The following is a 16,871-nucleotide window of genomic DNA, read 5'->3' as shown; positions in this document are numbered from 1 at the left end:
ATTAGTCATCAGGGGATACATGTCACTCCCAATCGCCCAATTCATCCCACCACCACCCCCATCCCCCCGCCACTTTCCCCCCTTGGTGTCCATACGTTTGTTCTCTACATCTGTGTCTCTTTTTCTGCCCTGCAAACTGGTTCATCTGTACCATTTTTCTAGGTTCCACATATATGCATTAATATACGATATTTTTCTCTTTCTGACTTACTTCACTCTGTATGACAGTCTTGAGATACATCCACGTCTCAACAAATGACCCAATTTCATTCCATTTTATGGCTCAGTAACATTCCATTGTATATATGTACCACATCTTCTTTATCCATTCATCTGTTGATGGGCATTTACGTTGCTTCCATGAGCTGGCTATTGTAAATAGTGCTGCAATGAACACTGGGGTGCATGTGTCTTTTTTTTTTTTTTTTTTTTTTTTGGCGGTACGCGGGCCTCTCACTGTCGTGGCCTCTCCCGTTATGGTGCACAGGCTCCAGACGGGCAGGCCCTGCGGCCATGGCTCACCGGCCTAGCCGCTCCATGGCATGTGGGATCTTCCAGGACCGGAGCATGAACCCGCGTCCCCTGCATCGGCAAGTGGACGCTCAACCACTGCGCCACCAGGGAAGCCCACATGTGACGTTTTGAATTACGGTTTCCTCTGGGTATATGACAAGTAGTGGGATTGCTGGGTCGTATGGTAGTTCTATTTTTAGTTTTTTAAGGAACCTCCATACGGTTCTCCATAGTGGCTGTATCAATTTACATTCCCACCAACAGTGCTAGAGGGTTCTCTTTTCTCCACACCCTCTCCAGCATTTGTTGTTTGTAGATTTTCTGATGTTGCCCATTCTAACTGGTGTGAGGTGATACCTCATTGTAGTTTTGATTTGCATTTCTCTAATAATTAGTGATGTTGAGCAGCTTTTCATGTGCTTCTTGGCCATCTGTATGTGTTCTTTGGAGAAATGTCTATTTAGGTCTTGTGCCCATTTTTGGATTCGGTTGTTTGTTTTTTTAATATTGAGCTGCATGAACTGTTAATATATTTTGGAGATTAATACTTTGTCTGTTGATTCGTTTGCAAATATTTTCTCCCATTCTGAGGGTTGTCTTTTCATCTTGTTTATGGTTTCCTTTGCTGTGCAAAAGCTTTTAAGTTTCATTAGGTCCCATTTGTTTATTTTTGTTTTTATTTCCATTACTCTAGGAGGTGGATCAAAAAAGATCTTGCTGTGATTTATGTCAAAGAGTGTTCTTCCTATGCTTTCCTGTACGAGTTTTAGAGTGTCTGGTCTTACATTTAGGTCTCTAAAGCATTTTGAGGTTTTTTTGTGTGTATAGTGTTAGGGAGTGTTCTTACGTGTCTTTTTTTTTTTTTTTTGCGGTACGCGGGCCTCTCACTGTTGTGGCCTCTGCCGTTGCAGAGCACAGGCTCCGCGGCCATGGCTCACGGGCCCAGCCGCTCCGTGGCATGTGGGATCTTCCCGGACCGGGGCACGAACCCGTGTCCCCTGCATCAGCAGGCAGACTCTCAACCCCTGCGCCACCAGGGAAGCCAGGGAGTGTTCTAATTTCATTCTTTTACATGTAGCTGTCCAGCTTTCCCAGCACCACTTATTGAAGAGACTGTCTTTTCTCCACTGTATATCCTTGCCTCCTTTGTCATAGATTAGTTGACCATAGGTGCGTGGGTTTATTTCTGGGCTTTCTATCTTGTTCCATTCATCTATGTTTCTGTTTTTGTGCCAGTACCATATTGTCTTGATTACGGTAGCTTTATAGTATAGTCTGAAGTCAGGTAGTCTGATTCCTCCAGCTCCATTTTTTCCCCTCAAGACTGCTTTGGCTATTTGGGGTCTTTTGTGTCTCCATACAAATTTTAAGATTTTTTGTTCTAGTTCCATAAAAAATGCCATTGGTAATTTGATAGGGATTGCATTCAATCTGTAGACTGCTTGGGTAGTATAGTCATTTTCCCAATATTGATTCTTCCAATCCAAGAAAATGGTACATCTCTCCATCTGTTGGTATCATCTTTAATTTCTTTCATCAGTGTCTTATAATTTTCTGCATACAGACCTTTGGTCTCCCTAGGTAGGTTTATTCCTAGGTATTTTATTCTTTTTGTTGCAATGGTAAATGGGAGTGTTTCCTTAATTTCTCTTTCAGGTTCTTCATCATTAGTGTATAGGAATGCAAGAGATTTCTGTGCATTAATTTTGTATCCTGCTACTTTACCAAATTCATTCATTAGCTCTAGTAGTTTTCTGGTGGCATTTTTCGGACTCTCTATGTATAGTACCATGTCATCTGCAAACAGTGACAGTTTTACTTCTTCTTTTGCAATTTGTATTTCTTTTATTTCTTTTTCCTCTCTGATTGCCATGGCTAGAACTTCCAAAAGTGTGTTGAATAACAGTGGCGAGATTGGACATCCTTGTCTTGTACCTGATCTTAGAGGAAATGCTTTGTTTTTCACCATTGAGAATGATGTTTGCTGTGGGTTTGTCATATATGGCCTTTATTATGTTGAGGTAGGTTCCCTCTATGCCCACTTTCTGAAGAGTTTTTATCATAAATGGGTGTTGAATTTTGTCAAAAGCTTTTTCTGCATCTATTGAGATGATCATATGGTTTTTATTCTTCAATTTGTTAATATGCTGTATCACATTGATTGATTTGCATATATTGAAGAATCCTTGCATCCCTGGGATAAATCCCACTTGATCATGGTGTATGATCCTTTTAATGTGTTGTTGGATTCTGTTTGCTAGTATTTTGTTGAGGATGTTTGCATCTATATTCATCCGTGATATTGGTCTGCAATTTTCTTTTTTTGTAGTATCTTTGTCTGGTTTTGGTATCAGGGTGATGGTGGCCTCATAGAATGAGTTTGGGAGTGTTCCTTCCTCTGCAATTTTTTGGAAGAGTTTGAGAAGGATGGGTGTTAGCTCTTCTCTAAACGTTTGATAGAATTCACCTGTGATGCTATCTGGTCCTGGACTTTTGTTTGTTGGAAGATTTTTAATCACAGTTTCAATTTCATTACTTGTGATTGGTCTGTTCATGTTTTCTATTTCTTCCTGGTTCAGTCTTGGAAGGTTATACCTTTCTAAGAATTTGTCCATTTCTTCCAGGTTGTCCATTTTATTGGCATAGAGTTGCTTGTAGTAGTCTCTTAGGATGCTTTGTATTTCTGTGGTGTCTGTTGTAACTTCTCCTTTTTCATTTCTAATTGTATTGATTTGAGTCCTCTACCTCTTTTTCTTGATGAGTCAGGCTAATAGTTTATCAATTTTGTTTATTTTCTCAAAGAACCAGCTTTTAGTTTTATGGATCTTTGCTACTGTTTTCTTTGCTTTTATGTCATTTATTTCTGCTCTCATCTTTATGATTTCTTTCCTCCTACTGACTTTGGGTTTTCTTTGTTCTTCTTTCTCTAGTTCCTGTAGGTGTAAGGTTACATTGTTTATTTGAGATTTTTCTTGTTTCTTGAGCTATGCTTGTATAGCTATACACTTCCCTCTTAGAACTGCTTTTGCTGCATCCCATAGGTTTTGGATCGTCGTGTTTTCATTGTCATTTGTCTCTGGGTATTTTTTGATTTCCTCTTTGATTTCTCCAGTGATCTATTGGTTATTTAGTAACGTATTGTTCAGCCTCCATGTGTTTGTGTTTTTTATGTTTTCTTCCCTGTAATTCATTTCTAAGCTCATAGCATTGGTCAGAAAAGATGCTTGATATGATTTCAATTTTCTTAAATTTACTGAGGCTTGATTTGTGACCCAAGATGTGATCTATCCTGGAGAACGTTCCGTGTGCACTTGAGAAGAAAGTGTAATCTGCTGTTTTTGGATGGAATGTCCTATAAATATCAGTTAAATCTATCTAGTCTATTGTGTCATTTAAAGCTTGTGTTTCCTTATTTTCATTTTGGATGATGTGTCCATTGGTGTAAGTGAGGTGTTAAAGTCTCCCACTATTGCTGTGTTACTGTCGATTTCCTCTTTTACAGCTGTTAGCAGTTGCCTTATGTATTCAGGTGCTCCTATGTTGGGTGCATATATATTTATAGTTGTTATATCTTCTTCTTGGATTGATCCCTTGATCATTATGTAGTGTCCATCCTTGTCTCTTGTAACATTCTTTATTTTAAGGTCTATTTTATCTGATATGACTATTGCTACTCCAGCTTTGATTTCCATTTGCATGGAATATGTTTTTCCATCCCCTCACTTTCAGTCTGAATGTGTCCCTAGGTCTGAAGTGGGTCTCTTGTAGACAGCATATATATGGGTCATGTTTTTGTATCCATTCAGCAAGCCTGTGTCTTTTGGTTGGAGCATTTAAGCCATTCACGTTTAAGGTAATTATCGACATGTACGTTCCTATGACCATTTTCTTAATTGTTTTGGGTTTGTTTTTGTAGGTCCTTTTCTTCTCTTGTGTTTCCCACTTTGAGAAGTTCCTTTACCATTTGCTGTAAAGCTGGTTTGGTGGTGCTGAATTCTCTTAGCTTTTGCTTGTCTGTAAAGCTTCTGATTTCTCCATCGAATCTGAATGAGATCCTTGCTGGGTAGAGTACTCTTGGTTGTAGGTTATTCCCTTTCATCACTTTAAGTCTATCATGCCACTCCCTTCTGCCTTGTAGAGCTTCTGCTGAGAAATCAGCTGTTAACCTTATGGGAGTTCCCTTGTATGTTATTTGTCGTTTTTCCCTTGCTGCTTTCAATAATTTTTCTTTGTCTTTAATTTTTGCCAATTTGATTACTATGTGTCTAGGTGTGTTTATCCTTGGGTTTATCCTGTATGGGACTCTCTGCGCTTCCTGCGCTTGGGTGGCTACTTCCTTTCCCATGTTAGGGAAGTTTTCGACTGTAATCTCTTTAAATATTTTCTTGGGTCCTTTCTCTCTCTCTTCTTCTTCTGGGACCCCTATAATGTGAATGTTGTTGCGTTTAATGTTGTCCCAGAGGTCTCTGAGGCTGTCTTCATTTCTTTTCATTCTTTTTTCTTTATTCTGTTCCGCAGCAGTGAATTCCACTATTCTGTCTTCCAGGTCACTTATCCGTTCTTCTGCCTCAGTTATTCTGCTATTGATTCCTTCTAGTGTAGTTTTCATTTCAGTTATTGTATTCTTCATCTGTTTGTTTGTTCTTTAATTCTTCTAGGTCTTTGTTAAACATTTCTTGCATCTTCTCGATCTTAGCCTCATTGTTTTGCCGAGGTCCTGGATCATCTTCACTATCATTGTTCTGAATTCTTTTTCTGGAAGGTTGCCTATCTCCACTTCATTTAGTTGATTTTCTGGGGTTTTATCTTGTTCCTTCATCTGGTACATAGCCCTCTGCCTTCATCTGGTACATAGCCCTCTGCCTTTTCATCTTGTCTCTCTTTCTGTGAATGTGGTTCTTGTTCCACGGGCTGCAGGACTGTAGTTCTTCTTGCTTCTGCTGTCTCACCTCCAAATAGTCTCATTTTAATCTATATATTAACTTGAGTTAACAAATATGATTGATACCCAAAATGAACATTTCCAAAACCATGAACCCACACACAAACAAAATTGTTCGTTCTGGACTTATAACCTGTATATAAAATCAGCGGTTCAGCCAGGTGTTTCCTTACACCCCTTGTGAGCTGCTGCTACACCCCATATTAGGGTGGGCAGCAACCCACTGCCTTTTCCTTAGCACAGCTTTTTTTTTCTCCAGAAGCTTAACATACATCATGCTTATAAAACTACCCCCCTCTGGCTTATAAAACTGTCCAGCTAATTCTACCATAAATCATTTCTCTTATGTGATGTTCATCTAGCTCTCTCTCTTAAGAGATTTTAGCCAATTAACTAAGAAAAATCTCACTTCCTCTTTTTATTTGTTCCTCTCATAAGCATCTCACAACCCCTATCCTGAAATGAGTTTATTCATAGTAAATGTGATTAAGAGAAGTGAGAGTGATCCATCTATAATCCTATATCAAGGAAAAGCTTTGAAATGAAGTTAAACATACAAAAGAATCAGTGTGCCAACCTATAAAGCTCTTGAAAATATTAAAACTCCTGTTAGAAACTCTTTCTCACCTTCAGATCTTTTTTTTTCTTTTTTCTAATTTTTAAAATTGTGGTAAAATACATATAAAATTTACCATCTTATCCTTTTTTTTTTTTTTTTTTTTTTTTGTGGTACGCAGGCCTCTCACTGTTGTGGCCTCTCCTGTTGCGGAGCACAGGCTCCGGACACACAGGCTCAGCGACCATGGCTCACGGGCCCAGCCGCTCCGCGGCATGTGGGATCTTCCCGAACTGGGGCACGAACCCATGTCCCCTGCATCGGCAGGCGGACTCTCAACCACTGTGCCACCAGGGAAGCCCAATTTTACCCATTTTTAAGCATACAGTTTAGTAGTGTTAAATATATTCAATATTGTGCAATCAATCTCAAGGACTTCTTCATTTTGCAGAAATGAAACTCTATACCCATTAAACAACAACTCATTTCCCCTCTGCCCAAATCCTGGCAACCACCATTCTACCTTCTGTTTTCATGAGCTTCACTATTCTAAATACCTCATATAACTGAGATTGTACACTATTTATCAGTTTGTGCCTGTCTTACCTCACTTAGCATAATGTCTTCACAGTTCATCCATGCTGTAACATGTGTCAGAATTCCTTTCCTTTTTAAGACTGAAAAATATTCCACTGAATATATACCAACACTTGCTAATCCATCCGTCTGTCAATGGACATTTATCTATGTTCTGGCTATTGGAATAATGCTGCTATGAACATGGATGAACAAATCTCTCTCCAAGACCCTGCTTTCAATTATTTTGGATACATACCCAGAAGTGGTACTGCTGAATCATATGGTAGTTTTCTATTTTAGTAATTTTTTGAGAAACTTCCATACTGTTTTCCACAGTGTATCTTTTTTAGAGAAATGTCTATTCAAGTCCTTTGCCCATTTTTGAATCAGGCTGTTCTTCTGCTGTTGACTTTTAGTATAAGTTCTCTATATATTCTGGATATTAATCCCTTATCAAATATATGATTTGCAAATATTTTCTCCCATTCTGTGGTTGCCTCTTTCACTCTGTTGATAGTATCTTTTGAAGTAAAGAAATTTTTTTTCATTAAGTCCAATTTGTCTACTTTTGCTCTGATGCCTGTGCTTTTGGTGTCACATCCAAGAAAGCACTGCCAAATCCATGTTGTGAAGCTTTTGCCCTATGTTTTCTTCTAAGAATCTCACTGTTTTTTGTCTTATATTTAGGTCTTTGATCCAATTTGAGTTAATGTTTGTATATGGTGTTAGGTAAAGGTCCAAGTTAATCTTTTGTATGCAGATACCGAGCTGTCCCAGAAGCATTTGTTGAAGACTTGTTTCCCCACTGAATGGTCTTCGTACCCTTTTCAAAACTTATTTTACCACATATGTGAGGGTTTATTTCTGGGTTCTCTATTCTATTCCACTGGTCTATATGTCTGTATTTATGCCAGTACCACACTGTTTTGATTATGTGGCTTTGTAGTAAGTTTTGAAAACAAGAATTGTGAGTAATCCAGTTTTAAGACTGTTTTGCCTATCCAGGGTCCTGAGATTCCATATGAATTTCAGGATAGGTTTTCCTGTTTTTGAAAAAAACATCATTGGGATTTTGACAGGTATTGCAATGAATCTGTAAATCTCTTTGGATAGGACTGATATTTTAATAATATTGTATCTTCTAATCCATGAATATCAGATGTGTTTATTTATGTCTTTGATTTCTTCAGCAGTATTTTGCAGTTTTCATTGTATACGTTTTTTAATTCCTAAGTATTCTATTCTTTTGATGCCACTGTAAAAGGAACTGTTTTTGTAATTTCCTTTTCAGATTGTTCATTGTGATGTACAGAAATGCAACTAACTTTTACATTTTGACTTTGTATACTGCTACTTAGTTGAATTCATTTATTAGTTCTGAAAGTATTTTTTCTGTGGAATCATTAGGGTTTCGCACATACAAGATCATCTTACCTGCAAACAGATTATTTTACTTCTTTCTTCTCAATTTGGATAACTTTTATTTCTTTTTCTTACCTAAATGCTCTGGCTAGAACTTCCACTACCATGTTAAATAAAAGTCGTGAAAGTGGGCATCCTTGCCTTGTTCCTGATCTTAGGGGAAAAGCTTTCAGTCTTTTACTATTGAGAATGATGTCTGCTGTGGGTTTTTCATATATAGCTTTCATTATATTGAGGCGGTGTCCGTCTATTCCTAGTTTTTTTTTAATGCTTTTATCTTGAAAAGGTGTTGAACTTTGTCAAATGCTTTTTCTGCATCAATTGAGATGATTGTGTTTTTTTCCTTCATTCTGTTAATATGGTGTATTACACTGATCAATTTTCATGTTGTACCATCCTTGCATTCCAAAAAGAAATCCCACTTTACCAGGGTATATAATCTCTTTATTATGTGGATGAATTCAGTTTGCTAGCATTTTGTTGAAGATTTTGGAATCAATGTTTACAAGAGATATTAGTCTGTAGTTTTCTTTTCTTGTAACGTCTTTGTCTGACTTTGTTATCAGGGTAATGCTGGCCTCATAGAATGAATTAGGAAGTGTTCTCTCCTCTTCAATATTTTGGAAAAGTTTGACAGGGACTGATAGTAGTTCTTTAACTAGCAGAATTCACTGGTGAAGCCAGGTCTTTTCTTTTCCTTCTTTCTTTTTTTTTAAAATATTTATTTATTTATTTGGCTGTACTGCGTCTTAGCTGCAGCACATGAGATCTTTTAGTTATGGCATGTGGGATCTTTTTTAGTTGCAGCATGTGAACTCTTAGTTGTGACATGGAGCCTCTTAGTTGTGGCATGTGGGATCCAGTTCCCTGACAAGGGATTGAACCCGGGCCCCCTGCATTGGGAGCGTGGAGTCTTAGCCACTGGACCACCAGTGAGGTCCCAAGCCAGGGCTTTTCTACTCAAGAGATTTTTTTATTACTGATTCAATCTCCTTACCTTATAGGTCTATTGTGATTTAGTCTTGGTAGGTTTTATATTTCTAGGAATTTGTCCATTTCATCTAGGTTCTTCAATTTGTTGGCATACAATTGTTCATAGTATTCTCTTATAATCCTTTTTATTTCAGTAGACTTGATAGTGATGTCACCACTTTCACTTCTGATTTCAGTAATCTGAGTCTTTCCTCCTATTTTCTTAGTCTACCTAGCCAAAAATTTGTCAATTTTGTCAATGTTTTCAAAGAACAAACTTTTGGTTCACTGACTTTGTTTTTCTATTCTCTATTTCCTTTCTCTCTCCTTTAACCTTTATTATTTCCTTCCTTCTGCTAGCTTTGGTTTTAGTTTGTTTTCTTCTAGTTCCTTAAGTTATAAAGCTAGAGATCTTTCTTATTTTCTTAACATAAGTATTTATAACTACAAAAATCCCCTTAGAACTGCTTTCATTGTGTCCTATAAGTTTTGGCGTGCTGTGTTTTCATTTTCTTTGGTCTCTAAGTATTTTCTAATTTCCCTTGTGATTTCTTCTTTGATTGGTTGTTTGAAAGTACGTTGTTTACAGACTTACTAGAGAATGGACTTGAGGATATGGGGAGGGGGAAGGGTAAGCTGTGACAAAGTGAGAGAGTGGCATGGACATATATACACTACCAAATGTAAAACAGATAGCTAGTGGGAAGCAGCCGCACAGCATAGGGAGATCAGCTCGGTGCTTTGTGACCACCTAGAGGGGTGGGATAGGGAGGGTGGGAGGGAAGGAGACGCAAGAGGGAAGAGATACGGGAACATATGTATATGTATAACTGATTCACTTTGTTATAAAGCAGAAACTAATACACCATTGTAAACCAATTATATACTCCAATAAAGACGTTAAAAAAAAAAAGTATGTTATTTAATTCCCACAGTTTTGTGAATTTTCCAGTTTTCCTTCTGTTGTTGATTTCTAACTTCATCCTCTTGTAGCTGGAGATGATACTTTTATGCTATCTATCTTTTAAAATCTTTTGAGACTTAATTTGTGGCCTAACATATGTTCTATCCCAGAAAATGTTACAACAACATGAGCTTTTAGACTAATATTTTTTTTCCTTTAAATGTATTAATCTTTTAAGTCATGTAGAAAATAAAAAGTTATAAATCTTTGTTACAATAGTACTAGCTTTTATAATTCCCTTTGTATTTACCTTTACTGAGATCTTTATTTCTCCACACAACTTCTAGTTACTGTCTAGAGTCCTTTCGTTTCACCTTGCAGAACTCTCTTGCGCATTTCTTGCAGGGCAGGTCTAGTGGTAATGAACTCCCTCAGCTTTTGTTTACCTGGGGATGTCTTAATTTCTCACTTACTTTTGAAGGACAGTTTTGCCAGATAACAGGATTCTTGATGGACAGACTTTTTTTCTTTTAGCACTTTGAATATAGCAGCCCACTGCCACCTGGCCTCTGAAGTTTCTGATGAGCAATATGCTAATAATCTTACTGAGAATCCCTTGTATGTGATGATTAGCTTTCTTCTTGCTGCTTTCAAGATTCCTGGTCTTTGTCTTTTGGAGGGTTGATTATAATGTGTCTTGCTCTATGTCTCTTTGACTTAATCTTACTTGGAGCGCAATCAGCTCCTTGGATGTTTATGTTCATGTCTTTCATCAAATTTGGGAAGTTTTTAACCATTATTTCTTCAAAAGTTCTCTCTGCTCCTTTCTCTCTCTCTCTTCTCTTTCTAGGACTCCCACAATATACAGCTTTCAATATGTTGAGGTGGTTCCATATTTTAGATTCCACATGTAAGTGATATCATATGGGATTTATCTTTCTCTTTTTGATTTACTTCACTTAGTATGATAATCTCTAGGTTCATCCACAATGCTGCAAATGGCATTATGTCATTCTTTTTTATGGCTCAGTAGTATGCCATTGTGTATATATACCACACCTTCTTTATCTATTCATCTGTCGATGGACATTTAGGTTGCTTACACGTCTTGGTTATTGTAAATTGTGCTGTTCTGAACATTGGGGTTCATGTATCTTTTTGAATTAGAGTTTTCTCTGGATATACAGCCAGGAGTGAGATTGCTGGATCATATAAGGGTGCCTGTCTTTTAAATTTCCTGGAAGTCACTTTAGCAGGTGGAGGAGGGGCTTGCAACAATAGGGTATGTGCAACAACAATAGCTGCCCACCTCTTTGTCTGCACCTCTCTGACCAGAAGCAGCAGTCTCTGATCCAGGTACAGATCCTTGATATTTGGAGAAGAGGGTACTTTCTGCCTCCGCTGGCTCCAAAAGCTGTGTGAGAGCTGCACAAAGGTGGCAGCAGAGAATGGCTGCAATTTTACATCTGAGCCTTTTCCTGACAGTTGCAAGTCTTCAACAGCTCCATAGTTCCAAAATAGTTACATCAGATTCTGCCACTGTATTTGTTATCTAGGTGGGGAGGCAGACTCCTGATGCCTCCTACTCCATTTTCCCAGAATCCTCTCCAGGCCTGTTTTTGGGGGTCAGTATATATTCAGTTTCATTGTTTTAAATTACTTTATTAGCAGTGCTAGAGTGCTGTGACATTTTTGCTTGCTTTTTACTGCTTTGAGTGCAAATATACACATATCAGTTATATCAGGAATTACAAGAATTTATGTGCCTCATTTAAAAGGATACTTTCTCTAAGAAAATACATTCTGAGTTCCAAACAACTGATATACCACAGCACTCCTGGAACGAACACAACCCAATGGACTGAGGATATCTTGTCTTGACTTTGGAACATGAATGCCTCAGGTATCCACTTTGGTTTCTTCTGACTAGTGGAAGGCTTAGAACTGAAAGGTGATTGGGAGGTAGTGAGAGGGAAGAGGTAGTTATAGCCACTATATAGAGCTATAATCTTGTTCTAACATGGATGTTTTTCTATAAAGCAGGTATATATATATATATATATATATATATATATATATATATATATATCTCATCATATATATATCTCTCATATATATATATATATATCTCATATATATATATATATATCTCATCAACTATGAGTTTACACTCAAGAGGAATACAATTTTACCAGGAAAATTATCAAAAAGCTAAAAATTACAGTAAATACAGTCTACTAACACTCTATTTATTATAGCAAACTGATTTTAAAGCCCCTACTTTATACCAGACATAGATTCACTTGGATTATCTCAATCCATACAACCACCCTATGAGGTAGGTACTATCATTATTTCTTTGTAGCAAATGAGGAAACCAAGGCTTGAAGAGGCTAGGAAAATTTTCCAAGGTTAATAAGAGGAAATATCACTTAGTATGATTATCTCTAGGCTCATCCACGATGCTGCAAATGGCAGTGATGGCACGATGCCAGAATTAAATCCAGATCTGACTACAAAGCCCAAGTTCTTATTAATTAATATATGTAAAAAGCTTAAAACAGAGCTCAGCATATAGTAAATGCAAGCTATTGAAATGGTAACAATACTTTATTATAAAACAATACTGTATGCCTTTGGCACTCAGTCAAAATTTCTATGCCTAAAATTTCTCATTTATAAGATTAGGACACCTATTTCACAGAGTTATTGTGAAAAATAAATTCTGGCTATAAAGGCATTTAGAAAAATATACAGTGTTTAGAAAGACAGGCATTATTATATCACCACTACATGTAAAATCCTGTCTCTTATATCACAAAGAAGGCTTTTGCACTGTAAGTACAAAAGCCTACAATTTAAGCACCATCTTCATAACAAGAGTTACATTAATAAATTTAGTAAAGCTGTCCTAAATTATTCCAATATGATTCTTGCAGAATGACAAGCAAAGAGAACACTGAACTCTATTCACTAGCATGATTATAAATCTGTTGCTCAGGAAGGTATATTTGCTCTTTCAGTTCACTAGCACGGAGGGTGAATTTGGCTTATACTACAGTAGTTCTGTTCAAATACAACCAGGACAGAATATCTATAGTTAGAAGCATAGCAATATAACTCTATATTTTGGGCACAGCTAACTGCTGTATTTAATTTCATTAAGACAATCAAGAGGATAGCATTCAAAAACCTTGTTCTTTGTGTAAGTGGTCTGGTTGATTGTTTTTAAACTATGTGGGTAGGTCTTTTTTTTTTATTGATATACCTTAGTTTTCTGTTTATTTTTAACACTGCTAAGGATTTTTTATTATTTATATTACTCAAAGAAAGAGAAGTTAAAAAAAAAGGCTAAGGAGGGAGATTCTAGTATATTCTGCTAGTCACTAAACCAGAGCCATTCTGTAAAAAGTAAGGATACATGCAACATAGTTTCCTTGGTTAGCTGAAATTTTAAAATATACATGTACACAGCAAACAAAAAAAGTACCCAAGTATTTTTAAGCATCTATCCATGAATATGGTTGTATCTGCATACCTCTAAATAGATTTTCTTCCTTTAAGTTTTTTATTCTACTAAGGGCAATGTTGGTGAACCACTTTGCAATTCACAACCCTCTATGAACTCCCCCTTTTTTTAACTCTCAAAAAAATCAATTACATTACTTACAAATCACTTCAATATCTGGTACTTTATTTTCTGGAAACTCTTTATGTCTAATCTAAATTCCTTGTACTGCAATTTAAACCTGATTCCTCTCATTTTTGTTTTTTCTGTAAGAGACAAGTTAAACCAGGATAATCAAGAAAGATTAAGCACATGCTTATGTATATTTAAACTGCCATCAATTCATTTTCCTATGGATAAATCTAAAATATTAATAAAGAAACATTATTTTAGACACAGTTTTTGAATTAAGCTAACAAAAGCTTACTTAGTAAATAAAAATGATTGTAAACAGCTATCAATATTAAGGAGAGAATAAAAAGAGTTCATTCATTTCTCCATATATACATTAAAGCATGCAACAACTATTTTCTGAGTATCAACTCTCTTTGCCAGGCACTGAGTTAAATGTTAAAGAAATAAAGAGGACATACACATTCTCTGATTCTAAGGAGCTTACTGTTTAGTGAGGGAGGCAGACAAGCAAAGGAAAACATGGCAGAGTTACAGATCCATGTATCCATGTGCCAGTGCCATCAGAACATTTAACTCAGAGCAGAAGGAAAGAGAAGTGATCAAGGAGCCTTCCTAGGAAAGGTGACCACTAAGTCAAGTCCTGAAAGACAGATGGGAGTTTTCTAGGGCAAGGGCAATCCAAATGAAAAAGAGTGCATACTAAAGCACAGAAACCTAAAAAAACATGGCCGCCTCCAGAACCAAATAGTTCCTTTTAGTTGGAATGTATGGTATGCATGGGAAAATAATAGAAGATAGGCAGGAAGGTAGGTTCATGCCATTTCATGAAGCGCCAGTTTGCACTGCTGAGGACAGTTCACATTTTCCCTTACAATCTTAAAGACACCACTAATGTCCTACCAAAATACTTTCCTATAGAAGCATAAAGTCTAGAATATATACATGGAGAACATCTAATTCCTAAGAATAAAATTAATGGGGTTTTACTATGATGCCTAAAGTCTAACCTATAAGTCACAGCATCTATCTATAAACATAAACATTCTCCCAACAGTATCCAGACCTGCAGTGAGTGTCATTGTAAGATGATGACCTGAACCCTTCTTTCATTTCTGGAAAATGTTACCCACTTTAACCTCATATTTCACATTGAATCTAACAAAGTCACTTTCAATCATGCAATTGGGTTTTTAGAACAGAAATCCAAGAATCTGTATGTATATCTTTATCTACCATCTACATTTCGATCAATCAAGAAGTGTGTGTGTGTGCGTATGTGTGTGTTTAGCAAATACTGAGAAAATGGTACTAAAATGGCTTATGATACAAAACACAACTTTTACCTTTAATAACACCAGTCATAATTCAATCCTGGAATCACCTATAATCTTGGAACATACTCATACCCAGAAACACTGGTGATGAAATTTACACAGTTAAATCTGGGTGCCCATAATCTCTGCCCTAAGATATAAAAACAGACATACAGATGTGCAAACCCAGCAGATGAGTTACATTCTGCCTTAGCTAATTGAATAATGTAATCAGTACCAATGGCAACAATCCCAGCACCTTAAATTACAGGAAAAAATATCATCAGCCTTGGGAACTCCCAAAGAAAGTCTTAGTTTAAGTGCTCTATGTTGCAATATAAAAATATGTACAAGAAAATCAAGTACTGTCCTCCAGCAACATCAAGGGGTGAACAATCTATATGACAGATCATGTAGCTCTCTCTACTAAAAATTCACAGATTGCACCACAAAAAGAAGACACATGATTGTAAGGTAGCAGTAATAAAGTATATGCATTCTCCAGAAAGCATTTATCATTAACTCTGAAAACTGGAATACATATATTTGATCTTATGGAGACAGTGCATTCAGTTTTCTCTAAGTATTATACATCAGAATTCCATGTTTGTATTTTTCAGCTCGGTTATTTTTTCTACATATTATTCTTACAACTGTGTCAAATTAAACCAATGATTGCTTAACCCTCATAATAAACCTCTAGTTTATAAATTTACTAATAGACACTAGTCCCCTAGCAGGCACTGAACCCTAGCATAATAACTATTTAACTTATGAGGTTTTACTAACCTGACTAACAATAAAAGGTAAAGTCCAAATATGAATTTTACAATGTTTTTCTTAGTATGATACACCTAATAGTTCTTAAAAAGAATTTGGCTTTATGGCTTTATTCTTTAAAACAACAAAACACTGGGCTTCCCTGGTGGCACAGTGGTTGAGAGTCCGCCTGCCAATGCAGGGGACACGGGTTCGTGCCCCGGTCCAGGAAGATCCCACATGCCGTGGAGCGGCTGGGCCCGTGAGCCACAGCCGCTGAGCCTGCGCGTCCGGAGCCTGTGCTCCGCAACTGGAGAGGCCACAACAGTGAGAGGCCCGCGTACCGCAAAAAAAACAAAACACTAAATGCAAACCATTTGAACTTCAATCTCATGTTAAATGAATATACAAATTATTCAATATCAATCCAACTACAAACATCAATAAAACACTACAAGACATACAAGAAAATCTCTAGGCAACTCCACTTTTTATATAATACGCTTAGCCTAGAGCTAAATAAATATTAATGAAGAATAACAGAAAAGTAAATAAAAAGATTAATTTTCAAAACTGAATATACCGGTATATGAGAAGAATATACCATAAATCTGCATTTTCAAACTCAGGTGGTTATCATGCTAGTTACTAGACTCTTGTTAACAGTCTAAATATTAACTGTGTGTATATAAAATGTACATACACATTCAATTTGCTCAAAATACACTAAGCCAAATGCCAAGCAACTCTAAAAAAAATCCTCAAAGCAAACTGCTTCATGAATAGGTCACTCATGACTTTCTGCACTTGTCTCAATCTAAAATGCTCTTAAATTCTCTAAGGAATATAAGCTTGATAATTTATTTTCTACTTTTAGAGCAATGCGTTCAAAATTACTGCTACAATCTAGCATTAAACTCAGCTAACTCAAGTACCCCACTAATAAAAATGTTTGATGTGTGTGTTTTCTAACATTCCCCACCCTCACAAAATACAAGAAAAAAAGAGTTAAGCAGAAATATTTACATCAGAGTAAATATTTGATGAACTGTTTGGGGTCATTAATAAGCACTGCTTAAAGAATATTTAATGACAAAGAAAAATGTTCATGGTATAAAAAGTTAAGCAGAAAAAAAAGACAGAACTGTTCTTTTAAAATGCAATATGGTATTCAGGATTGGATCCTGGAACAGAAAAGGACATTAGTGGAAAAACTGGAAAAATCCAAATAAAGTCTGTAGTTAGTTAATAAAATTATACCAGTGTTA

General features: G+C 36.5%; 1 protein-coding gene across 3 annotated transcripts in view; it reads right to left on the bottom strand.

Annotated features, from left to right (window-relative positions):
* FRS2 (fibroblast growth factor receptor substrate 2) overlaps positions 1-16,871 on the bottom strand; it is a 120,289-nt gene that overhangs the window by 16,651 nt on the left and 86,767 nt on the right. The gene's annotated exons all lie outside the window — the stretch shown is intronic.

This window comes from Monodon monoceros, unplaced genomic scaffold (genome assembly GCF_005190385.1).
Source record: "Monodon monoceros isolate NGI ecotype Baffin Bay Population unplaced genomic scaffold, NGI_Narwhal_1 Super_Scaffold_6, whole genome shotgun sequence".
Taxonomy (NCBI): domain Eukaryota; kingdom Metazoa; phylum Chordata; class Mammalia; order Artiodactyla; family Monodontidae; genus Monodon; species Monodon monoceros.
This window is presented reverse-complemented; position numbering and strand designations above follow the sequence as displayed.